This window comes from Giraffa tippelskirchi, chromosome 8, assembly GCF_054371585.1.
Source record: "Giraffa tippelskirchi isolate mGirTip1 chromosome 8, T2T-mGirTip1v1.2.pri, whole genome shotgun sequence".
Classification (NCBI taxonomy): Eukaryota; Metazoa; Chordata; class Mammalia; order Artiodactyla; family Giraffidae; genus Giraffa; species Giraffa tippelskirchi.
In genome coordinates, this window is record NC_137282.1 from 147,020,219 (window position 1) to 147,048,092 (window position 27,874).

The 27,874-nt window shown below is 37.6% G+C and overlaps 2 long non-coding RNA genes across 2 annotated transcripts in view; one reads left to right on the top strand and one right to left on the bottom strand.

Annotated features, from left to right (window-relative positions):
- LOC145518245 (uncharacterized) overlaps window positions 1-20,930 on the bottom strand; it is a 65,422-nt gene extending 44,492 nt beyond the window's left edge. The window contains exon 1 of the long non-coding RNA XR_014062776.1: window positions 20,792-20,930. This is a non-coding gene — a long non-coding RNA (uncharacterized LOC145518245). The remainder of the gene's footprint in view (window positions 1-20,791) is intronic.
- Window positions 1-27,874, top strand: part of LOC145518246 (uncharacterized) — a 221,418-nt gene that overhangs the window by 52,755 nt on the left and 140,789 nt on the right. The gene's annotated exons all lie outside the window — the stretch shown is intronic.

The window sequence follows — 27,874 nt, forward strand, 5'->3', positions numbered from 1 at the left end:
GCATGATTCTTAAAATATTTGGAACCATAAATACAAGGTTATACTTTCTCTTGACACTTGAGTGAATATATCCAAACATCTCCATTTCTCTATCTGTATCTACAACTATGTCTATGTAGGAGACTTTAACATCTTTGAGTCAGTCTAAAAGACTTCCTTAGGATCTCCTCTCTGATTGAAACCTTGTCTCTCAGTGCTGGAATTACATATCCAACTGCTAATTTGATATTTCCACTTAGATGTCTCAAACATAACACAAACTGTCTCTAACTTAGGATTTCCAGCCCCAGTTGTGGTCTTCACTGTTTCTTAGCTTGTTGAAGGGCACCACCATCTGGTCAGTTCTACAAACCAGGACCCTGGAAAATAGTCAAATCAATTCAGTTCAGTCGCTCAGTTGTGTCTGACTCTTTGCGACCCCCCTGTACTGCAGCACACCAGGCCTCCCTGTCCATCACCTACTCCCAGAGTTTACTCAGACTCATTTCCATTGATGGCCATCCAACCATCTCATCCTCTGTCATCCCCTTCTCCTCCCGCCTTCAGTCTTTCCCAGCATTAGAGTCTTTTCAAATGAGTCAGTTCTTTGCATCAGGTGGCCAAATCCATACACACAAAAAAATTCAATGGATTATACCTTCTAAAAATACTTTTTGCATTTTTGCTTTCTTTTTATTTCCACTTTTCCCACACTCAGTTCAAAGTACGTTGTTTCTCACTCGGGCTAATGAAGTATTTCATAATTGGGTGCCATAAATCTAATCCTGATAAGCATAGTGGTCTTTTTGAGATATAGATCTGATTATATCTTTCCATCAACAAATTCTCTTTGTACTGGGATACAAGTTGCAATCTTGACTGTGGTTTAGAAAGTAAAGTCTGGGGCCAGGGTAGGGGGAGCGGGGCGCTGCCTTCTTCTTTATAGCACTTGGGCAGGCACACCTTGCTTCCCTATTAAGAGGCTCCTGCATTCATAATTCCTTGAGCCAGGCAGGCTCATCTCTCTCATGCTTTTATCCTGATTTAGCATGCATACGTCTTCAGATCCCAGCTCAGTCATCCCTTCCTAAGGAGGCCTTTCTCAGCCTTCCTTACACATTTCTTTGTTCCTCTAAATCAAATCTTCCTAATACATGCTGTCATGACATTGTAAAATTCTTCTTCATAGCACTTTGGAAATACCATGTTGCATTTGTTTGGGTGACAATTGAATTACCGTGTCTCCCACACTAAATTGGTAAATTTTTCGAGGAAACAAATGCCACCTGGTTTTGCTCACTTTTAGACCTTTGTCACATTTTTATTTTCTGTGCCATGTTTATGTCACTTTTGTACCTTTTGCAAAATACTGAGCATATTGCATAAGCCTAGTATTTTATTTGATGCTTTCAACATTTTTTGGTAAAGAGTCTGCCTGCAATGTGGGAGACCTAAGTTTGATCCCTGAGTTGGGAAGATCCCCTCGAAAAGGAAATGGCAACCCACTCCTGTATTCTTGCCTAGAAAATCCCATGGACGGAGGAGACTGGTGGGTTACAGTCCATAGGGTTGCAAAGAGTCAGACACGACTGAACAGCTTCACTTTCACTTTCTTTTTCAACATTCATACATAGGTTTCTGTGTAAATGTAAGTTTTTACTTCTCTTGGGGTAAATGCCCAAGAATGCAACTGCTGGGTCATATGGTAATTGCATATTTAGTTTTTTTGTATGTGTTTTTGTTTTCAAATTGAAGTATAGTTGATTTATATGTAGTGTTAGTTTCTGGTGTACAGTAAAGTGATTCAGATTTATACATATATATGTATATATCTGAATGTACATGTATACGTGTTATACTTTTTCAGATTCTTTTTCCGCTGTAGGTTATTACAAGATATTGAAGATTGTTGCCTGTGCTGTACTGTGAACCTTGTTGTTTACATGGATATTTAGTGTTTATTAGAAATTGCCCAACTGTATTTCAGAATGGCTGTATGATTTTATATTCCCATCACCAGTGTATGAAAGATTGATTTTCTGTGTATCTTCGCCAGCATTTGGTGTTATCATGAGTTTCTATTTTAGCTGTTCTGGTAGGTATGTAGTGATGTCCCATGGTGATCTTGATTTGTATTTCTTTAATGACTGGTGATATTGAACATTTTTTTCACTTGCTTATTTGTCATCTGTATCCTCTCATCAGTAAAATGTTCCTTTATCTCTTTTGTCCTTTTCCTAACTGGATTGCTTGTTTGTTTTGTCGTTGTTGAGTTTTGAGAGTCTTTTATATATTTTAAATACTAGTCGTTTGTCAGATATGTGGTTTGCAAATATTTTCTCATCTTTACATCCTTTTAATGGGATCTTTCACAGAACAAATATTTTAAAGTTTTGATTAAGTCTGGTTAATTCATTTTTTCTTTCATGCATTTCGTTGGTTGTGTCAAATGTAACAACTCTTTGCTTAACCCTAGGTCCTAAAGATTTGCTCGTATGCATTTTCTGACAAGTTTTATAGCTTTTGTTTCACAAATATGTCAGTGATTATTTTGAGTTAATATTAGCATAAGGTTTGAGGTTTAGGTTGATATTCATTTTTTTGCCTGTGGATATCCAATTGCTCCAGCACCATTTGTTGAAAAGACTGTATTTTTCCCATTGAACTGTTTTTGCACCTTTGTCAAAAATCTGTTGAGCATAATTGTGTGGGTCTATTTCTGGGTTCTCTATTCTATTCCATTGATTTATGTTATTATCTCTGTGTCAATACCACATTCCCTTGATTACTATAACTATATAGTAAGCCTTAACATAAAATGGCTAAAATGATTTGTCCTATTTTATTCTTCTTTTTCAAGATTATCTCAGCTATTCTAGGACCTGCCTTTTCCATAAATTTTAGAACACTTGTTTATGTCTACAAAATATGTTTCTGATATTTAGATGGAAATTACATTAAATCTATAGATCAGTTCAGGGAGAGTTGACATCATTACTATGTTGAGTCTAACCAATCCATGAACAATATTCCTGTAGGCCTTCTTTGATCTCTTTCATCAGTGTTGTGAATTTTCTTTATATTTGTTTTGTTAGGTTTATACCTAAGCATTTCATCTTTGAAGATGTTTTAAATGATATTGTGTTTTTAAATTTTGTTTTCTGTGTAGTCATTATAAGTGAAAAGAAATGTGATTGATTTCTGTGTGTTGATCTTGATTCCTGTGACCTTGCTAAACTTGGTATTGGTTCTAGAGCTTTTTTGAGGTACTTCTCTTGTGCTTTTCTATGTAGGCAATCATGACAATGCTTTTTCCTGTACTTATGTGTTTTTTCATCAACTGGATTATGAAGGCCTTTGGGCACTGTATGTTTGTGTGGTGCACAGATAGTAGGGGCTTAACACGTATGTATGTACGAGAGGCCTACCACCAATAACACTGTGGTCTGTCAATCTCAGTGATGTTAATGATAATTCACTTTTATTTTTCTGTTTTTCTTTTTCCTAAAAGAGCTAATTTGCAATGCATTTATCTACATGCTGAAACTCCTGTTTTTCTTTGGAGTGCAGTGTACTTAATCTATTTAGAACAGTTCACTTCAAGAGAACAGTGCCTTAGTACAGATTGAAACTAGATTTAATTAATGTCTTTACAAAGTACTTGGGTACTAACCTCTTTTAACTATCAGAAAAATGCCTATATGTTAGATTCCATTTAGTCTTTAGCAGGTTCACAAAGTGCTGGAAACAGGATTTTTTTGTTTTGTTTTGTGTAACACAGATGATAATTAACATTCTTAAAGCTGTGCATTGGCTCTTTTCTTAGTTTATTTGGCATTAATTGTCTCCCTATGCTTAAGGTTTGGTTGAGGACTTTCATATAGTATTTTTTATTACTTGTGCCGTGTTTTTGTACCTATAACATATTTTGCAAACATGTGCCATCATTTTACATAAGAAAATGGTCTCCCTTTCCAATCTTTACCAAAGATACTTAATACCTGGCAGAATGGAAAAATGAAAAAGGGGACAGATGTGAGTGAAGAAACTCTTATGATTTAAAGTGAATAAATAAAGGAAGAAGTAGTAACTATCTTTTCAGAATACCTAGGACACCAGCTTGTAAATGATTAATAAAATTAATAATTTTTCCTTCAACTTTATTAAAGCTTAATGTTCTGCAAATACGTGCAACCAAAAGTTAATATCTAGTTTTGTCAAAAGCAAGACTGATGGTATTAGATATGTTCTTTTGGTTTGCTGAGACTCTATTAATGTAATTATATATTGTGCTGCTAAGTCGCTTGAGTCGTGTCTGACTCTGTGCGACCCCATAGACAGCAGCCCACCAGGCTCCTTCGTCTCTGGGATTCTCCAGGCAAGAATATTGGAGCGGGTTGCCATTTCCTTCTCCAGTGCATTAAAGTGAAAAGTGAAAGTGAAGTCGCTCAGTCGTGTCTGACTCTTCGCGACCCCATGGCTGCAGCCTACCAGGCTCCTCCGTCCATGAGGTTCCCCAGGCAAGAGTACTGGAGTGGGTTGCCATTTCCTTCTCCATATATATTGTGAAGAAATGTAATAGAAAAGCAGGACATCATAACCCAAGATTGAAGGGTAGCAGAACACACCACCCCCAAATGTGCCACTTTGGCATGTGGATTATTTTGAGTTGAAGACATTCAAGGCCCAGCAGTCTCAGAAAGAGCTTTTTACCTTCCCCTTAACTGCCTAAAAAATTTTAAATAGGGGGCCTGTACCAAGAAGAGAGCTATTACCAGAGATAACTTTTTATATCAGAAAGACTTATCTGTATCTCAAGGCAAACATCTTCCTCCTTGTTGAAGCCCTGGATCCTTACTCTCTTCTCCTTACTCAGGATGGCATACAAGCCTCAACTGCCTGAATGCCTTTGAGTCTCATGTCTTTATGGGGATCCTCTATGCACATAATTAAATAAGTTTTTCTTCTGTTAATCTGTTTTATGTCAATTTAATTATTAGGCCAGAAAAATAACCTAGAAAGGAAAAAGGGAAAAAAAATCTGTATTGTGCTGTCTAAAATAACTACCACCCCCCACCCCCAAGTAAAACCAAGCAATACTGACATTATTTAAATATCGGTCATTCAAGATAGAATGTAAGTCAATTCAGTTTGACAAATGTATCCTGAGTCCTTATTGTATGCCAGAACCTATAATACATACTGAGGGTAGAAAGAGGTAAAAGACATAACCCTTCCTTTAGGTGTGTTGATACCATGTTTTCACTGTAGATTGCTTGGGAGGAAAGATACCTTGAAGGCATGATATTCAAGTTCCAACTATTTCAAATAAACAGTATCAAGGATAATCAAACTGAGCACAACTAGGCCAAACAGAATCAGATATTCCTGAGATGAACTGGCATTAATAAGGAATGAAGGAAAGTTAAAAAACAATAATCACTGTAAATCTTGTGATTCTTAATATGAATCAGATTCATAAGACTTTTGAAACCTTTGTCATAAGCAACAGAATCAATCAGCATGAGATGAACTTGACAGTGCAGATAGCAGTTCTGTGTTAATTTTTGGATGCACTAAATGAGACAGTTTTTTTTTTTTTTTTTTCAAATTAGTGAAAGTACTATAATTGATATTTGGGAAGACTTGAGTCAGATGGATCTTGGTATGACATTGCTGAAGTTTATTAAATTGGACCTTTTAAGATTTGATACATAGGACAACTGGAGCAAGCATATCCTATACCCTGTTTCCCAGCTGGAGCCAAGTAAAAATGCTTAGGTGAAGCAGTTATTCATTCAATGGACAGGATCTTTGTATGGTTGAGCATCTCCTTTGAATGTAGAAACAAAGACAAGTAAGTCATAACTGATGCTTTCAGTAAACAGATAGATTGAAGTATGAGGTGTCTGATTCTAGGTTAAAATCTTTGGTGTAATTTTTTAGAACATTGTGACAGAATCTTAGAGTGCTGTTGACATGAAATAGACTACCAGATACTTCTACAGCACAGATGAGTTTATTTGGAATTAGCAGAGAAATGTTGAGTATGATGAGAATTCAGGAGAGCGTCAACTGCAAGAAGTACAAAAATGGTTAAAGTTCCCACAATGATCTGCTCAATGATATTAACCAAAAGGTCAGTGGCCATAATAGTTACAAGGCAAAAGGAGCAGCCCACTGCCACAGGGCCAGTTGCTGGTTCTAATATCCTATGAGTAAATGGAGGTACCTTTGTTTTCGACTGAGTACCTCAAGGGCATTCCCATCCTTTTCATATACAAAAAGGAAAAAGGAAATCTGCTAATTGAGATGCCCAAGGGCAGGTAGATTCATCAAACTCTCCTTTAAGACCTTGAAGGCACTGTCTTCTGGTTCTTTCTATAAAATTGGATCAAGATTGTTATTGCTTAGTAAAACATACAGAGATTTGGCCATAAGAGATAAATTTAGAAGCCAGTTTCAACATTAACCACCTAGTCTGTGAACGCCTTGCATTTGGTGCGTGGTTTCGGGTTTTGAGAAGTTTAGACACCGTGAAGTCTACCTGCATGTTGATGTAGCTCTTGTTCTCATATCAGATGCCCTAAGTATTGAACCTGGGTTTGGACAAACTGCAAGTTTTGTGCTTTTTGTTTTTTTGCAATCTTACATCCTGTTAAGACTAAAAGCTTTAATGAGTGGATTCTGCTTTCCTGTGAAGAGGCTTGAGAAGGAGAGCAAAGAACAAATCATCCATGTACTGCAACAAAATAGAATCTCTAGGGAACTTTAGGTTATTCAGATCAGCCTTCAGGATTTGTGAGAAATAAGTACTCTCAGTAAAACTGTGAGGCATTAATATCTAGGTGAATTGTTTTTCTTTTTGAGTGAAGGCAAAAAAGGTATTGGCTAGCTTCATTAGCTGGAATACTAATGAATGCTCTGCATAAATCAGTTAAAAAGAATTTACTTATGATGATAATGGATATTGGTAATGTATGTTCATAACAACTGGGTGCTGAGGGATAACAATGTCATTTATTGCCCATAGGTCCTGGGCAAATCTCCAATCTTGGCCCATAGATTTTCTTCTCATGGGTAAAGAGAGTCTTACAGAGGTTAGTACAAGAGATAATGAGGCCTTGAGCCTTGTAATCCTTATGGGCTCTGTGCTTTGAAGGGCTTCTTTACTTAGAGGGAAGAGGTTTTGAGGGATCTATTTTAATCTTGGTAGGAGGTATACTGTGAATTTAGCCAAAATCAGTTGGATATTTTGCCCACAAGAAGGGGAGTAGCTGATTTAACAAGGATAAATAATTAGTGTTTTCAGAGTCAGTTCTAGTATCATCAAAGATGGGACAAATAAAAGACATCAAAAGGTCATTTAATTCAACTTGCTGGGTACATTGATGACTACTGTCAAATCTAGAATTATTTCCTGTTTTGAGGAGAAAGAAATTCTGACATGATACTTCTCTAAGAAATCTTGGCTTAATAAATAAGTAAGAGCTGAGGGACTATGGAGAAAATGGTGTGTCTCTCTCAAAGGGCCTAAACAAAGGGGAACAAGTTCAGAGACAGGAACCTCTTGAGGTTCATTAGAAATCCTCGATATTTGAACTATTTTAGCACTCTGAGGCAGAGACTGTTTTACAGGAGTGAGACTGAGCACTGAGAGTGGCTCCAGTGTCATTTAGGACTCCAAGAGATTCCTCCCCAATCTGGAGAAATGTTTCTCCAAGCTGAGTAAGAGGGAGGATTGGAAAGACCTCCTATAGGTCCTTGGAGCCCCATCATTGAGAATTGGGAGCACATTGGAAGGCTGGTTAGAGGGCTGAAGGTGTCTAAAATACTGAAATTTGTAGCAGTCTCTTTCCCAATGCCCTGAAAGTGAAAGACGCTCAGTCGTGTCTGACTCTGAGATCCCATGGACTTTACAGTCCGTAGAATTCTCCAGGCCAGAATACTGAAGTGGGTTGCCGTTCCCTTCTCCAGGGAATCTTCCCAACCCAGGGATGGAACCCAGGTCTCCCGTATTGCAGGCGGATTCTTGACCAGCTGAGCCACCAGGGAAGCCCATTTCCAATACCCTGGATCATTGCAATAAGAGCAGAAACTAGAAGTATTTTTATTTCATTTAGGAGCCTTTATTCTTTGAAGTTGAAGATAAAGAATTTTGACTGTCTTACTTTTGGGTGACTTATTTAGAATGTATGAGAGCTGGTTTGCCAGATTAACTAAATCTTGAATAAATAGTTTCCAATTCCATTCAGTTTCTTTTTACAAGAAGGGAAGATTCCAGTTCAGTCCATTAATAACACAGAGTTGAAAACTACCCTGAAAGAATCAATATGTGAAGGAAGACCAAGATTAGTAATAGTCACAAACAGGTTCATTAGAATTTTGTGTGCAAGCCTGTTTCAGTCAACAGACTTTGAAAAAGCCCGGAGAATTGCTCCATGAAGTCACCTAGCAGTTGCCTGAGCTTATCGCACGGTAAGTTAGGAAGCTGGTCTTTTCAGCTGTAATTCTAGAAATCTTTCAGGATTTTCCAAGTTAGTGGTTTTCACCCAGTGTTGGAGTAGCCTTCACTGAAAAGCATATGAACTAACTGGTATATGGCAGAGAAACCAGGTTGGTAAGTGTGAATGACTATATTAAATTCTCCAGCAAATCTATGAGACTCCTCAGTTACTTAGGGGAAAATCCCTAACTACAACTTGTAGTTCAGCTTTGTTTCAAGGAATGTAAGAAATTAAGGATTTAACTTCTGGATCCTCAGAAGGCTTCATTTTATAGGGACAGGTTCTGCCAAGTTCAGAGGAAAAAAGAGTGGGGAGAGATTCTGCAAAAAGGGACAGTTTGTGTGGAGGAATTAGGGGTACAGAGGAGGTGTAGGCAACACAGAAGGGAAGGAGGAAGAAGGCGCTGGTGGTGGAGTTTGGTCACTGGGAGCCAAGGCAGAAAGACAAGATGGGGCCAGAGGCAAAGCCTGAGACAAAGTAGCCAAAGAAGAAGAGCCTGAGGCTCTGGGAGCCATTTTGTTTTCCTCAATTGTTTGTTTCCCTCAGTTAATCTTAAAATCTTATTTGGCAGGAACACAACATTATACCTCTGATAATGTTGGGAGGGAGATCTCAAAATACCAGTTGAAATAAGCATTCCACTCAGCCTGGAAATTTCTGAGCTATTGTAGTCCAATTTGGTTGTAAGGAAATTAAGTTTGGTGATTTCAAAAGTTCTCTATAATGGCTATTGATATTCTAAATTGCCTTTGGTCAGGTCTGTTCATTTAGTTGGAAATGTGCCTGAGGAAGGACTGTGGTTTTTTAAACATAAAATTACCCAGAGCAATTGTGTGTGTGTGTGGGGGGGCGGGGAGGGGAGGAAGGTGCCCTCAAAAGGTTAAGATAACTAGGATCCCATTTCTCAGAGGTTTTTCTCTATAGTAAAAGAACAATTTTCAAACAGTTCAAACAGCTCAAGCAACACAATTCAAACAGCTTGTAGGCTAATCCCAGCAGTTCCTAGGAGATAGTTTGGTCCTCAAGGAGCCTGACCAAAGTCTTTTTCAGCCAATTTCCCAAGAATAGCCCTTCCAAAGGGAACAGGCTGAAGGCTTAAAAACTGGCAGTTTCAGAGAAACAGCTTGTTTCTGAAAAAATGGGCTGAAGACATTTTCACTCAGCTTTGATTACAACAGTCTAATGTCAAAATCAGACCAGAGTATCAAACAAGTACAGTAAGTCCCCTACATATGAACCTTCAAGTTGTAAACTTGCAAAGATGGAAAGGTGTATCCGGTTCCAGCAAGGAACCAGAACCTGTGCCATCAGTATCAAACATGAGTGAAACTGCAGCGTTCCCTCCGTTTCCTATTGCTGACGATCTGTCAGCTCTACTGTCTCCCACCTCCACTCCCTCCTTGAGTCAGTAACTCCTCTTGCCTGTTGACTTGAGTCCAGCCCCTGGATACCAGCTGTTATACTGTACTTACTGCAGTACTTTTCAAGGTACTGTACTCTAAGATTTAAAATGTTTATTTTTTGTGTTTGTTTTTTACGTACTGTTTGTGTGAAAAGTGTTAGAAGCCTCTTACAGTACAGTACGATATAGCTGATTGTGTTAGTCAGGTACCTAGGCTAACTTTATTGGACTTAACGAACAAATTGGACTTAAGAATGCATTCTCGGAATGGAACCCATTCATATGTAGGGGACATATTGTACTCACATGTAGAACAAGGTCTTTCTCATAAAGACAAAGCCTTTAAGTAGATACTGAATAAGATCTGGAGAGCTTTAAATGCCAAGAGAGAGTGTTCTTGAGATCTAGGAGACAGATGTACCTTCAAACTCCAGGGTTGGCGAGAAAATTAGTGAGCTCAGAAAGCTCAATTTGTGAGTAACGTATCTGTTTGCTCACCAGCCCTGGAACCTATAAGGGTCTTCTCTGGTTCTTGTAAAGGCCACCAAAATGCTGACCTGAAGTACATAGACTGCCAGATGCTTCTCTAGCCAGTGTGAGTTTATTTGGGATCAGCAGAGAATTACAGTTTGAAGTCTGCAATCATAGTGAGATATGTGCAAGTCGCTGCATGGCAAGGGAGGGAGAACACTTTTATAGGGAGGAAAAGAAGTTGGGAGGGTTCAGCAAGACAGAGTCCATGGTTCTTCATTGGCTGCATCCTTGCCAGGAAAGAAGAGGAACCTTTCTTCTTCCTGTTGGGTTCTGCTATCATCACAGGGCATGAAAGCTTACCCTTCTGGTCTCCAGACTCTTATTTAATTGAGGTTTCTGTTTATTAATTTTTTACTGTCCTGAATGTACTTATCTCCTTGTGGCATTGTACATCACACACATGAGCTTGTGGAGAAGAAAGTGTCCCATGCTAACCTCCAATAAAAGGCATTTTGGTGTGACAGTCAAGGGCATGTACCAAAGGTCAGAAAGCCCAGCCTGTCAGCCTCACTGGTTACTAGCTGTGTGACTGTAGACAAGTTATTTGACATTCCTCAGCCTTGATTTTTCCATTTTGTAAAGTGGGGATAATAATAGTACCTATCTCATACGATTGTTGGGGTAATTATGATTATGTGTTTTAATAAATGTAAATAAAGCATTTAGGACGGTCTAGAAGAGAAGAAGCGGTGGCTACAGAAAGAGACAGAGAGATTTCTGTTTGTGTAAAGGTTAGTGCTAAGGCATCTTAGATTTTTAGAACCGGCAAAGTGGAGATGAGAGCAGAAGTCATTGCCGGGAGGAGAGGAAATGGAGGGATAAAGAGTGAATGTAATTTTGGGAAAGACAGAAATGATCTGGATTCCTTTCTTAAAATTTCAGGGTTTCACGAAAGATAGGGAGATAATTATAGCTTCTGGAAGCAGTGCTATTCAGAGAATCTTAGGACAGAAGAGGCCAGCTTGTTTGAAGGCGGAGGGTGGGTGAACAAATAGAGAGAGATTTAAGATGTTAGAGAAAGGGAATGATTTTTAAATAATGATTTAAAAAACATTTTTAGTTGTTTTTGTCTGAGAGGAATAAATTTCCCTCTACCTTTCTAGGTTCTTCTGACTGGTCTAAGAATTAAATTGACATGAGACAGATTAACAGGAGAAAATCAAACAAAAGTTTAATAATGTGGGCATATGGGAGAGACCCAGGAGAACTGAGTATTTGCCAAAATGGCTGAAGTTCTCACTTTAAATACCATCTTCAGCTAAAGACAAAAGAGGATATTGAGGGCAGTAGTTTGGGAGTTTAAACGGGAGGAAGGCTATTCACATGGAGATGGAAAAGCAAATGTTTGGTTGAAAAAAAATATATGTTTGCTGGTCTACACTGGATCTGGAGTGGACTCTGCCCTCTAGGCTCTGCTGAGTTTCCTCCGCCACACTGAGCCCATATTCTTTGCAGATACCTCTAGTGATAGCTCTATTTAAAGAACAGACCCTTTATCAGCTAAGAAAGATGTGAAAAGAAAGTCTTTCTATGTCTTCTGCTTCTTAAAAATAGTCAGCCTAAAATAATACTCGTGCCAGAGAGACACATTTTGGGGTGGCAAATTTTGCTCCCTTACGCTTTGCTTTTTTCAGAATTTTCCATCAATATGTATATTCTCAAACATACACAAGAATAGAATCTGTAATTTCCCAGTTATCCATCACCTAGCTTTGACGATTGTCAACATTTTCCAAAATTTGTTTCATCTATTCCCCACACTGGGAAAAAAGAGTCACCAAAGTATTTTGAGACACATTCCAGGTAACATGTATCATTTCACTCATAATAATTCAGTATGTGTCTCTAAACTAATAAGGACATTTGTTTTCATAACCATAACAGTATTATCAGACCTAAAAAGTAAAACATCAATTTCTCACTGTCATTTAATACTCCATATTAAATTGTCTTTAACTGTCTTCAAATGTGTTTTTATGTATATACCTTGTTTGTATTGGCATCAATGTAAGGTCTACTCATTGCATTTGGTAATTATTTCTTTTAAATCTCTTTCAATCTCTAATAATCCTTTTCTCCCATGCCATTTATTTGTTGAGAAAAAGCAGAGCCATTTATATTGTAGAATGTCTCATATTCTGGATTTGACTGATTATTTTCTTCTTGTGTCATTTAATTTGTTGAAAGGTGATACATGATGGTTGAGATTCTGAGATGAATCATTTTTCTCCCCCTAAGGTGGAAGAAAGAGAAAAAAATGATTGAGATGAAGAGGAGAAAACTGTGCATTTCATGTTAAAGGGCTTCAATCACTTTGGTAAAACTGAAAGTGAACTTATTGTTGAGATAAAGAAAGGAGGGATTGTGGCTCGAAGTCGGAGGGCAAAAGTTTTGGAATAGAGTTTGAGAATGTGACTGGAGATGAAACAGATGTGTTAAAGGCTTACCACACTGCAAAGGGATTCTTCAGTAGCTCAGACAGTAAAGAATCAGGAAGATCCCCTGGAGAAGGGAGTGGCAACCTACTCCAGTATTCTTGCCTGGAGAATTCCATGGGCAGAGGAGCCTGGTGGGTTCCAGTCCATGGGGTCACAAAGAGTCGGACAGGACGGAGTGACTTTCACTTTCATTTATCTGCAAATGGTTCACTTGCCTTCTTGCCTTTATTCATTGCTGGCCAGTGGACTCCAGGTGTAGGATTTACTCAGGGTTGATAAGTGTCAAGGTGGTTTCAGTTGGGGAATTGGAAACAGTTTTGTAGGAATCAAGTGTGGAGCTGAACAAAAGCTGAACTGGTCGAGCTAGGAAGGATTTTGTGCTAAAGATGCTGATAGATTATGATAAAGAAGGGATAATGGGCCAGAGGACTCAGAAAAAGACGTGCAAAGATAAGAAATATGGTGTGAGTTTGGGATGGACATGTACACATGGCTGTATTTAAAATGAATAACCAACAAAGATCTACAGTATGGCACATGAAACTCTGCTCAATGTTATGTTGATGGGAGGGGGCTTGGGGGGAGAATAAATACATGTATATGTATGGCTGAGTCTCTTTGCTGTTCACCTGAAACAATCACATTGTTTGTTAATTGGCCATACCCCAATACAAAATAAAAAGTTAAAAAGAAAATAAATACAGTGATCAGAAGGAAGGCTCATAGTCAGGGAATATCTTTGAATGCTTATGAAGTGACTGCTGCTGCTGCTGCTGCTAAGTCGCTTCAGTCGTGTCCGACTCTGTGCAACCCCAGAGACAGCAGCCCATCAGGCTCCCCCGTCCCTGGGATTCTCCAGGTAAGAACTCTGGAGTGGGTTGCCATTTCCTTCTCCAATGCATGAAAGTGAAAAGTGAAAGTGAAGTTGCTCAGTCGTGTCCGACTCTTAGTGACCCCATGGATCACAGCCTACCAGCTCCTCCGTCCATGGGATTTTCCAGGCAAGAGTACCGGAGTGGGGTGCCATTGCCTTCTCTGTATGAAGTGACTGCAGTTCTGGGTAACTGACATAAAGTTGGAAGAAAAGAGTGTGGGCAGTAATAGGATCTTCATCTCATTCCCACTTTGCTACCGCTTTGCTGTGTGACCCAGGGAAGTTATTTAATCACTCTGAGCCTCAATTTCCTATATCATTAGTGAGGTGAAAAATCTATACCACAAAAGGCTGTGGGATATTTTATGTACATAAAACATCAGTGGTTGTGACTTAATGTTGTTTAGTCGCTAAGTTGTGTGCAACTCTTCTGCGACCCCATGGACTGTAGCCTACCAGGCTTCTCTATCCATGGAATTCTCCAGGCAAGAATATTGGAGTGGGTTGCCATTTCCTCCTCCAGGGGATCTTCCTGACCCAAGGATGGAACCTGGGTCTCCTGCATGGGCAGGTAGGTTCTTCATCACTGAGCCACCAGGGAATAGGCTCTCACAAAATATTGATTGCTAGAATGGAGGTTGTCAAGAAACCATGATGTCAGTGTGTCCTGAATCCTAAAGAGATAAACTGTTTGTTTAAGGACTTTATCCATTAGAAAGTCATCAGTACTTTGTAGAGAAAGCCCGTTAAAATAATTAAGAACTCTAAATAATAATCATCAGTGCCAAATCAGGCAATTGGAGATATAATAAAGCTAAAAAAAAGGCCTATTTTTTTTATGCCTATTCTCAAACATACATACAATGTGCCCATCCACATTGCATCCATGCCTGCAAACCTTCCATGTTTTAATATGTTCCAGACAGATGATCATTGCTTTGTAATCTCTGATTTATAGCCATGCAGTCAAAAATTAGGTATTCTGGCTGGGTGAACCAGATATTCATGAATCTAATCAAGGCTGTTTTTAAATAAAACACATTGAACCAAGCCTATTTTCAGATTCCACTCTCCTATCTATCAATATTCACAATCTAGCAGAGAAATTCAGAAGAGCCTCCTTGTGGTAAAAGAGTATTGAATATTCAGTTTATATAGGAAGCCAGAAGGAGTGCTGTGATTTAAAGTCACCTCTGATTATGGGAAACAGTGCACAGTGCTTTTTCTTACAGAAAAGCTCATTTCTGGCTAATGCTTGGTTCTTAGGAAAGGGTTAATAAGGCAGGAATGAGATAAATTCAACTGTTTCTAGCTCAAGCGTTTTTTGAAACACTGAAAGACTGATCTGCAAGTTTTTGAATACAAATGTACCAGACAGTCATCTTTTAAGCTTCAAAAATGGCCTTGGCTGCCGCTAAGTGGGTGGAAAATGAATGGGGGAGAATGAGAAGGGTGCTGCTTTGTTTGTGTGGTGCACAGTATTCCTCTGATGAAAAATGCTGGCAAGCTTCCACCTTTCACGATGCTTGTGAGACTCTCCTGCCTGTGTTTTATCTTTGGGTGTTACCATGGCTACTGATGAAAGAAATGAAAACCCAAAGGTGGAGGGAGGTAGACAGATTAGGGGGTGGAAGAAACGGGGAAAACAATCTCACCAGCCAAGCATCTGGGAAGATTTATTGTTGAAAGTCTTGATTGCCCTTCCTGCTGCATACACTGTATATCCAAACATACACTCTGAAGCTAATTATCTTTTTGAATAAAGCTCCATAAAGGACTACAACTAGAAATCAGTTGACTTGCTCTTGTGCAACTTCCTTGTATTTCTTATTGGGGAGTGTAAGGAAGTAAGGAATTTACCTTCCAACCTCAACTCTGCACTTTCCAGCTATGTGGCTTTGGTCAAGTTATTTAACTTCTTAGAATTCTAGTTTATCTGCCTGTAAAGTGGGTGTGACATACTTAACCTCTTTGTGGAAGAGAATCACATGTGTGTCTACTGGCATACAGTAAGGTGCACTTTAAGTTAGTTTTTATCCTGTTCCTTATTGAGGAAGAATTGGTTGTGACTAGACAATTCACTTTTCTGTTTTTCCCAGTCTTCCTTCAGGGAAGCGCACATGTGGAGTCTGTTTCATTGAAGTGATGTATTACGGCTGATAAAAGCTAGTGAGAGAAAAAAACTCTGTGTGAGTGTCTGTGTGTGTGTGTGTGTGCGTGTGTGTGTGCAAGTCACTCAGTTGTGTCTGACTCCTTGTGACCCTGTGGACTGTAGCTCGCCAGGCTCCTTTGTCTATGGAATTCTCCAGGCAAGAATACTGGATTGAGTAGCCATTCCCTTCTCCAGGGGATCTTCCTGACCCAAGAATCGTACCCAGGTCTCCTGCATTGCAGGCAGATTCTTTACTGTCTGAGCCACCAGGAAAGCTGAAACAAACTATATCCTTAGCTTATTCGTGGGCAACTCTTGCCCCTCTCATCAGGCCTAACTGAGGAGCGAGGCAAATTCTATCATCACTGACTATAACATCTCTGCCTTATCCTGGTACTTTAAAAAGTTGACTATAAAAAACAGTTTTATAAATGGAGACATCTTTCCTTGGAACATCTTTCCTGTTTCAGTGTTCTATTTTCTTCTCTGATTAAAAGGAAATTGACAGTGATATTTAACCTAGTTTCCCTTTAGCTGGTTCTGTCAAGTGATTAGTTAATTTTATTAGTGGCTTAAGTGCATTAGGAGAATTATTTCTATTTAAACTTATTGAAATAATTCTTTCATTAAGTAAAGGTTGCCTTTGAAATGTGAATGCTCAGCTTCCCCATCTCAATTTTTTTTAGGTTATAAATATGAGTTTTCAGATACAGTCCTAAATTTTCATAAGGTACACAAATGAACTGTGTCTAGTACTTCGAGTATCTGGTTAAAATAGACACAGAATATACTTCTCTTCTCTTTAGTAGGGGTAGTTTTCCATTATAGTAAGGCTTGATATTTATGTGTCTTACATTTGTGGACAAGTAAAATATTCTAGAGTAAGAATAATGCATTCTGTCTACATATGTTTTCATCTTACATGTGGTAAAAAAAAAAAAAATGCTCTTCCCTTTCTATACTATGTCCATAATTGCTGAATCTTACTGCTTATGGCAGTGTTTTTTAGACTTTTGATGCCACCCATTAGTGAGCCAGGGAAGCAATTTGGTGGTTCCAAGTATTTTTAAAAAGTGAAATGGAACAGGATAGAAAATATCAGAGTGCATTATATGTGGGAAGGTTAAGTACAAGTACTTCTTGACATTTTGCTTTAATTATATATTTACACTTTCACATGTGAATTGAGGTAAAGAAATTGATAAGCATTGACTTCAGGGTTGTAGTCCAAGGTAAATAGAGCTAAATAATGGAACCACACAAAGTTAGGATTTTATGACAAAATTTTCATCTCCCTTATGGTGTAAGAATCCATGGTACCCAGGTATTCTCTTAGTATTGGGATATTTGTTAGAACTTTCCACATTGCTGTTGAAGATGCTACTGTCTGACGAGTCACTAAGATTCAACATGTCAGGGTTCTTTTTTCTCATCTCTGTCTCTCACATTCTTGACCTCAGTTCTGGGTAATGATGATTCTCCCCTACGTTATCCATCACAGCACCCCCACCCCCAACTGCTCTCTCCTTACTGCCCTTCCCTGGTTTCTGTCCCCTGTCTTGGGCTACTGTAGTAGCTTTCTTACCACCTCCAAACTTTCTGCTGCCCAATAAATTATCCTAAGATATCATTCTGAATGATCATGTCTATATTCAAAAACTTTCAGAGTTCTCCTGCTACCTAGTAAATTCCAAACTTATTTGTTGCTTTTTAAGGGCCTCATGATCTAATGCTAGTTTACCTTTCCCGTCTTCCTGAACTCCAGCCAACTGGAACTTCTTGTCATTCTTCTCTCTAGATAATTCTATATATGTCTCACTCTGACTTGCATAACTTTTTCTCTTCCTGGACACACATTTTTAGTCTCTCATTTCCCTTTTATACTCCCAGTTCCTTAAATCCATAACCTTATCTCTTGGTCACGTTTATGCCTAAATGTTGCTTTTTCTTGATTTGTTTCTCCAGGTAGAAAACATTCTTCCCACTGTTAGACTCTCATTACATTTACCTGTATCATTCTGAGGATGTGTTTAAGATACTTTGACTTTAGTTATTCATGTACATGATTGCTCTGCCTTTGGATGAAATAATATTCTCCCCTCTCCCATCTCCTATTTATCACAGTGTCTTGCAAGTAATAGTCACTTAATACATATTTGCTGAGTAAGCTATAAAGTGAACCTATCAAGTAGTGGATTTGTGGTCTAATAAAAGAGTTAAATCAGCTTCTAAAATTATCTCAGATAGTGCCAGAAATTGTTCTTTATAGTGGAAGAAGAGTCATGGAAATCTGGGAAGAACTAGTCATCCTTTTACCTGCTTTCAGACACCTTACCTGCTTTCAGACATCCTTTTACCTGCTTTCACTGGGAAGGGCTTGACATAGTGGTCCTTCCTGACCCAATCACTCATGCCATTAGCAGTGAGTCAGTAACATGACATCCTTAAGCATCATGATAATGTATAACTAGCCTGGCTGACAGACTTTAGTGTTGCTTCTAACCTGAACCTTTTGTGTTTTGAATAGTTGTTTTAAAAATGTTCTTCCTAGATTGGTAGCATCATTACCTGGAGCTTGTTAGAAATGCAAATCTCTGCCCAATTCCAGATCTATTGATCACACAATCTGGCATGAGGATCAGAAATCTATGTTTTGATAAGTCAGCCAAGGAATTCTTTTTTGTTGTTCAGTTGCTCAGTTGTGTCTGACTCTGCAACCCCATGGACTGCAGCATGCCAGGCTTCCCTGTCCACCATCTCCTGGAGTTTGCTCAAGCTCATGTTCGTTGAGTCATTGATGCCATCCAACCATCTCATCCTCTGTCATCCCCTTCTCCTCCTGCCCTCAATCTTTCCCAGCATCAGGGTCTTTTCCAATGAGTCAGCTCTTCGCATCAGGTGGCCAAAGTATTGGAGCTTCAGCTTCAGCATCAATCCTTCCAATGAATATTCAGGACTGATTTCCTTTAGGATTGACTGTTTGGATCTCCTTGCAATCCAAGGGACTCTCAAGAGTCTTCTCCAGCACCACAGTTCGAAGGCATCAGTTCTTCGGCACTCACCCTTTTATATTGTCCAGCTCTCACATCCACTTTGACTATGCAGATGTTTGTAGGCAAAGTAATATCTCTGCTTTTTAATACGCTGTCTAGGTTTTCTAGAATTCTAGAATTTTCAAGGAATTCTGATGCATGCTAAATTTTGAGAACTTCTGATTTAGAACTCTCTCTTTTCACTTACTCCCCCATCACTCCCGCCAACTCTCTCTGTACCTTGCATGAGTTCCCAACACCATCACAACCTTGAAAAGAGCCCGAAGTCAAACATCTCTAGTCATGGGCAGTTATGCATCAGAAGAACAAAAACGAAAAAACCAATCAACCAGACAACACCCCCCAACAGTATTGTAGCTATACCAAGAATAAAGAGGGCCCAAATTTATAAACTAAAATTAGACAGTAGCTAATTAACCTATTATTCACCAGAATTTTTAAAGTTGCCAGAAAACCTCTTCAGAATCCTCCTTAATGATCCTTCTTAAACCCTGATTCCTTCATGCAATGCCATTTAAGATAAATTGCTTCTCACTCAGCATTTAAAAAAACTTATTCCCTAGTTGTGTGACAGAACTCTGTTTTTCCCTGCTAGTTTGCAGACTCTCAGCAGCATTTTAGATTTGCTGAGGGGTTTAATTTGCAACTAATTTCATTGTTACTACAGGGAAATGTAGTCTTAGTTCCAAAAATCCAACTCGCATAGCATTGTAATGTGGCAGATCAGTGCATTGGGAACTTACTGTGCTGGGAACAGATAGTGTGCCTTATCAAGTGATTCAGTTCCTATTTCTGATACAGAAAATTAGCACCAAAGTGCAAGTCTTTCACCAAGAATCTTAAAGAAGCATGGCTGAACATTGCAGAGAAAAAAAAAAAAAAAAAAAGAAGCATCAGTAGAACTGGGTGGGCAATAGTCTACGACAGGATTGTTTTTCTTAGGGGCAGAGAGAAGCTGACTACCTCTTCAATATTTCCTCTGGAGTAATTTCACTCTTGTAATTTCCCCCTTTATACACACACACACACACACACACCTATATATTTAAATTTAATATATAATAATTAATTAATATATTAATAATATTAATAATATATTATATAATATATAAATATACATATTTATATATATTTAATCTTTTAATTTGATTTGTATTATTATATATTCAAATATTAATATTTGTATTATTTGTATTATTATATATTCAATATGTAATATATAATATACTATTATATAATATATAGTATATAGTATATACTATATGCAATATATATATTGTATAATATATATTTATATATTACATAATATATAATAATGTATAATATAATATATAAAATATATATTATAGATAATATATTTGTATTATACAAATATCAATATATATTATGTATAAATATACATTTATATATGTTTAATCTTTTAATTTGGTTTGTATTATATATTCAAGTATTAATATTTGTATTATTATATACTCAACATATAATATATAATATTAAATATATAATTATATTAAATATAATATAATGGTATATAAAATATATATAATATATAAATAGTATATATAATATATATTATATATATTTGTATTATTGTATGTTCAGATATTAATATTAATATTTAAATGTTAATATATTATATTATAATATAATATATTAATATAAATATTAATATTTAACACCAAACTATTGAAAATGTTCCTTTAAATAATAAGCATAAGAAGATCCCACATATCACCACCTCTATTCAACATCTTATTGGAGAACATAGCCAGTGCAATAAATCATGAAAAAAAATTCAAGTTGTAAGAATTAGGAAGGAAACTTTCTATATTACCAAGAAATAAAATGGTACCTTAAATTCTAAAAACAGCATAGTCCAATGTAGATCAGTAGTAACAGAGGTTGGTGAACTGTTCTCCACAAATTACTCTGGGTTGCAGGCATCCTCCGTCCTTGGGATCTACCACCTTACAGGGCCTGTCTTCCTCTGCATGATAACAGATGGGGAACAAGAGAGAATAAGGTCACAGATGGGAGGTCTTTGTAAGCCAGACCTGGAATTAACTACATTCTGTTGACTAGAACACAATGATATCTAGTTATAAGGGAGGCTGGTAGATTTTGCCTAACTCTTTGGCTAGGAAGGAAAGAAATTGGGCTTTGATCCACACAAAGCAAATTTTACTGTGACTTCTGTTTGCAGTTTTATTATTAGATATATCCCTGTATGCTTGAAAGAAATAGAAACTTTACCCACCTGACTACAGCTGTATCAATTCTTCCGTAAGACTCTGGTTCTAATTCCAACAGTAGCTGAGTTTTCATGAGAAGGTGAATTAGTGTGTGGGCCATGTTGTCTGTTTCAGAAAGGAATGAAAGCTACTTCTGTTTGACAGTCACCATGTATAGACTTTTTTTTGTTGGACATTAATTTCACAGTGGCAAAAACATAGATAAATGTGTTGCTTTGATTTTTTTTCTTAATGTATTGAGAGCACATTTGCAGAGTGAAACTGTATGGTATCTTTCTTGCCTTTACTACTCAATGAATTAGCTTGTGATAGTGTTTCCTGAGCTAATGAGGCAAACATTTTCTTAGATTCAGCTGAAGAAGAAATCCTTATTACTGTCACTTCAAGGATAGGGAAAGCAGTGAGCATAACATTATCAAAATTTGCTGAAGCAACCAGCATACTTAGGGAGATAAGTTTTTCAAGAATAACCATATTGAACAGTGAGAGTGTACAATTGTCACTTTGTAGTAGTAACTAGAAAACTTCATGAACAATTTACAAAACCTTGTTAGAATGAGAGGGAGAGAAGAAAATTATAAGATATATAGCACATTGAGATAGTCTCTATAAATCCTTGGAAGTAGGAGGTTGTTTGTTTAAAAAGATATTAGAGATTTTGGACCTATTATTTAATCTCTGGGTAGCTTATTTTCCTCATATTTGAAAATAAGGTGTTGAGTGAAAAAAAAAACGATGTGATCTTTTCTAGTTTTAGCATTGCATGACTCTAGGACAGCGTTCCAGTTAATAAAGAGACTTAAAGGACAAAAATATAGGAGTTGCCATGTTACTTATGAATAGATTGGTTCATTAAGATTGTAAGATTGGGGGATGGAAACATTACATCTACAAATCCTCTATTTGAAATTGAATCAGAATGTGGCAGTTTTTCTCTGCTGGCACAGAGGTAAGAGTTCAGGGTCACAAAGCAGCTGATCAGTATCCAAGAGGGGGGAAAAATCTCAGTGAATGAGGGAAATACAGAAAAGGAGACCCCAAATCTGTGTGCAACATTCCCTTAAGTAGTCCACCAACTCTTAAGCGGCACTTGTACGTTGAGTCTCAAAGAGACCCAACAGAAAATAGCAGCTAGGAGTCAAAAGATCTGAGACTTCAGCAATAATTAGGTATTGGGAAAAAACAGGTTCAAGTTTGTGTCCCTCAAGATAACACCTTGGTAAATCCTCTGGGCTTAGTATTGGGACTCCAGAAGCTCTAGAAGTAATGGCCACAGTCCAAAAGTAAAGTCCAAAAGAATGTTTTAGGAGTCAGTGTTGCACTCCAGTAATAAAGGGAAACTAAAGCGTCCCGGCACTAATAAAACCTAAAACAGATGCTTGGCAGGATCAAATTATCTGTTCCTATGCTAGGTAAAGAGCCTCTTGATGAAAGTGAAAGAGGAGAGTGAAGAAGTTGGCTTAAAACTCAACATTCAGAAAACCAAGATCATGGCATTCAGTCCCATCACTTCATGGCAAATAGATGGGGAAACAATGGAAACAGTGACAGACTTTATTTTTGAGGGGCTCCAAAATCACTGCAGATAGTGACTGCAGCCATGAAAGAAAAGCTATGACCAACCTAGACAGCATATTAAAAAGCAGAGACATACTTTACCAACAAAGGTTCGTCTAGGCGATTTTAAATCATTAGTCATTAGGGCTATGGATAGAATTTAAGTCAAGTAGATTAAATTTATCTGAAAATTCAGATGTTGTGATTTGAAATACTATTAGTTTATTCTTTCCTTCCAGACCTTTTTGGATGATATTCTGTTTTAGTGTTTTGTTCCCAACTGCTTCAGTAGTTCACCTGTAGCTCTCTATCACTAGTGAGCGAAGTTCTCCCAGCTTATGAAAAAATAATTTATAATCATTTTGTAAAAGAATATTAACCAACTTCACCAGACTGTTTTAAGCTTTTTCTAAGACATATATATATTTAAAATAATTGCATTAATTTGTTAATGGATACAGTGACTGAAAGATATGAATTATGACATCAAAAACATAAGCCCCATGATAACTACAAAGCAAATCTATAGTAGATACCCAAAAGATAAAGAGAAAGAAATTTATATATACCATTACAGAAAATCATCAAATCACCAAGTTAGAGAATAAGAGAGAAAGGAAAAAATAAATTACATATCTGCCAGGAAACAATAGGGTTAATATGTCTGTATCAACTGATAATTACTTTGAATGTAAATGGATGAAATTCTCCATCAAAGTGGCTGAGTTCTCCATCAAAAACAAAAAACAAGACCCTACTGCATGCTACTTACAAGAGACTCACTTCAACTTCAGTTTTAAGGAAGTGGATAGACTGAAAATACAGGGATGGAGAAAGATATACCAGGCAAATGAAAGACAAAAGAAAGCAGGTATAGCTATCCATGTTAGACAAAGCAGACATTTATCAAAGACTGTAAAAAAATGTAAAGAAGGTCAATGTATGATAATGGGGTCAGTTCATCAAGCAAAGACGTTTGTAAGTGTTTATGTACCCAACATCAGTTCAGTTCAGTCACTCAGTGGTGTCCGACTCTTTGCCACCCCATGAATCGCAGCACGCCAGGCCTCCCTGTCCATCACCAACTCCCGGAGTCTACCCAAACCCATGTCCATCGAGTCGGTGATGCCATCCAGCCATCTCATCCTCTGTCGTCCCCTTCTCCGCCTGCCCCCAATCCTTCCCAGCATCAGGGTCTTTTCCAATGAGTCAACTCTTCGCATGAGGTGGCCAAAGTATTGGAGTTTCAGCTTCAACATCAGTCCTTCCAATGAACACTCAGAACTGATCTCCTTTAGGATGGACTGGTTGGATCTTCTTGCAGTCCAAGGGACTCTCGTATAGGTACATCTAAATGTATAAAAGACCCTGATGCTGGGAAAGATTGAAGGCAGGAGGAGAAAGGGAGGATAGAGGATGAGATGGTTGGATGGCATCACCGACTCAATGGACATGAGTTTGAGTAAACTCTGGGAGTTGGTGATGGACAGGGAGGCCTGGCGTGCTGCAGTCCATGGGGTTGCCAAGAGTTAGACACAACTGAGCGACTGAACTGAACAGACCTGAAGGGAGAAACAGACAGCAACATAAAATAGGTGACTTCAAAACTCCACTCTGAACCATGGATAAATCATCCAGATAGAAAGTCAATAGCAAATATTGAACTTAAACTACACATTTCCCAGATGAACTTAATGGACATTTAACTCTAGTTTTGTTTAAACTCTAGAAAATTTTGTATTTCTAGTTATCTTTGTACTTGTACTTCTGAATTAAAAAAATTTCTTCTTCCCTGTTTCATTTAACTCTTTATAAAAATATTTATTGTAAAATTCTATTTGCCAGAACACATATTATTAATATTACTCTGTCACTTTTGTTTCTGTCTTTATTGTTAGATCTACTATTAAACCTATATGGTATTTTTTTTAAACCAATGTAATTAATCCATTGTTTTATTTATATAGTGTTTTAAGGTATGAATTTTCCTTTGATCATTGCTTTAAATGTAGTCAGAGTCTAATATGTTCTATACTCATTATTCTCATTCTTTAAAATTTTGGAGACTTTGGATGAGGTTTCCTTAGGCATTTCTTAGTTGGATGAAACTCATCTGTAAGAAAGGGTCATGGATATTACATTTTCTGAGTTCTTTCAAATTCAAATTCTAATTCTGTGGCCTTGATACTTAAAAGATAGCATGGTTGAATATAAAATTATTGGTTCAAACTTTCTTTTCTTGTTCTTCATATAAATGTTAACTTATTGTGTCTTTGCTTTGCATATTGATTTTGAGAAATATAATTCTAGTTAAATCCTCTTACCCTTGTAAATTATTAGTTTTTTTTCTGGAGGCCCTGAGGATTTTTAAATTTCTGAATTTGCATTTATTATGTTTTACTGAGATACATTTTAGAATTGATCTTTGTAGATCAAATTTCCCAGAACTTAGCTCTTATAATAAGTAAGCTCAGGTCTTCTTTTATTTTTGGAAGATTTTCTTGAATTATAGTCTAAAATAATAGTTCTGTTTTACTTCATCATCTTTCTTCTTTACGATCTCCACTTATACCTATGTTGACTTTTCATTGCCTATTTTTAAATTTAAGCTGATTTCTCTCTGACTCCGTTTACTTCTTTTTTTAAAAAACTTCCAAATTCTCTTTGTTGTTTTCTTACTTTAATGCTCCTCATTAAATTTTCATTTAAATCCATTGTGAGTCCTACAAAGGCACCATATAATTGAGCTTACTTTGTGATATGCTGTTACCTTCCTCTATTGGTTTCCTGAAATCAGTGAACTCTTGTTTTACTTTTTCTTGTTTTAGCCTCCATTTTGGTTCTTAGATTTGGGGTTTTTAATTTTATGTGTCTTTTTGTATCTTCAATAGTTTGAGGATAAATAATTCAATTTTGCTTGTTGGGTTATACTTTTCTTCAAATTCATGATAATTTATCTGGGAGAATTTTATCAGTTGATATTTAAAATTTTAATTGACTGTTTTTTTTTAATAGTAGATTTGTATAGAAGAAAATTGCACATATCTATATATTTGATTGAATTGGCTGATTATAGTTTTTCCTCCAGATTTCTTGTCTAAGTTTGCCATCTTCTGTCAGAGTAGAAGACTGCAGTTTATAAGTGGCTTAGGGGCATGGCTGGGAGGGACAGTAAGGTGTAGTGTTGTGTGTAGGAATTTTTTTTTTTTTTTGAATATTGTCTGGAAGGATCCTAAAGTGACTGTCTTCATTTCCATCTCCCCCCACCAGTCTTCAATGGGCGTGTCTTTCTCTGTTTTCTTCTAGAATGTTTCAAGATTGTCTCCTTAAACACTGCATTCAACTTTAAGTTCCTTCCCTGAAGTTAGTGCACTGGTCTTCCAGTAGTCTTTAATCAGTATTTTATTACCTAGGATGATTTTTGGAGAAGGCAATGGCACCCCACTCCAGTACTCTTGCCTGGAAAATCCCGTGGATGGAGGAGCCTGGTAGGCTGCAGTCCATGGGGTCGCTAAGAGTCGGACACGACTAGCGACTTCACTTTCACTTTTCACTTTCATGCATTGGAGAAGGAAATGGCAACCCACTCCAGTGTTCTTGCCTGGAGAATCCCAGGGATGGTGGAGCCTGGTGGGCTGCCGTCTATGGGGTTGCACAGAGTCGGACACAACTGAGGTGACTTAGCAGCAGCAGGATGATTTTAGCTTAGTTAATCCCCTCTCCGACCTTTGCTAGATTTCCTTCTGTCTCTCGTTCTGCTGTCCCTCACCTTCAACTTTCTGAATAGATGGGAGATTTAGAGAAAACTTTGCTCAAATTTGATATTTGTTTTTCTAAATGCAGACAATTTATAGTGATTTTTACCTTATTCATATGCTGGAAGTGTGATAATTGTACAGATATTATTTGTGCTTATTGATCTGTGTAGATTTCTTGGTGGATGTATGGTAGGATTCATATTTGGGTAGCTGTGATTACTTTGACTTTCCATAACCAGCACTCATAACCACTGTTGTTGCTAAATCGTGTCCAACTCTTTACAACCCCATGGACTGTAGCCTGCTAGGCTCCTCTGTCCATGGAATTTCCCAGACAAGAATACTGGAGTGGGTGGCCATTTCCTTCTCTAGGGGATCTTCCCAACCCAGAGATCGAACCCTCATCTCCTGTATTGGCAGGCGGATTCTTCATCACTGAGCTACCAGGGAAGCCCTCATAACCACTATGTCCCTCATTAACACTGTCCCTTTAGATTTTGCTTATTGTTTCTCTTTTGATGGGCTCTGATATAATTTTTTTGAGCTCTGTTTATGAAACTGGAGACATTGCACAGCTGTCAGGTTGTATTTGTTTTCCCCGTTGTCTCTTCAGGGATACGTGCAAAGTTGCTTCCTTTGTAAGCTTCGGACAAAACGCTACACCAAAATATACAAGCACATAAGAAAGCAGACAATAACGATTAAAGAAATCCCTCCAGTTCAGGACCCACATGCAAATCTCACCTGCCAGTTCAGAAATATCCAGATACTTCTGGTTGCGAGTTTAGGCTGATGCTGGGCCCGTGTGGTATAGAATCGTGAACTTCACCCTGACTGTGTGACAGGCTCTGCTAGAATGTAGGGGGATTAGTGAAAGTCTCATAGAAAAGTAACCTGGATTTTTTTCAAAGTAAATAGGAAAGGAACAGGAAAAGTTCTTTAAAGCAGAAGTTTTACTTGATCAAAATCATGAAGGTATTAAATGGTTGAGTTGTTTGCACAGGTAATCTTAAGTGGCTTTAACACACATGTTTGAGAGTGTGTTGGCAAGGGGTCGGTCCAGGGGGAGGAAGTGATGAATGATGGGGTGGAACAGTGGCTGGAGTCAAATTTGAAGGACTTTGCTTGGCATATGACTCATTCATAAAGAATAATATGATTCAGAATTGCCTCTTTTACTAAGAAAAATAAAGAAAACACCTACTGGTGAAGCTGATTGATTATTGAGAAGATACATTTATCACTTGTAACACAAACTGTTTTTAGGGGGAAACCAAAAATACACCAGATAAGTTTATTTTCAGAACTAAGTAAATGATTTTTCTAGCCAGTAGCTATTAGTTCATTGTTTTCAAAGGCTGGTTGATA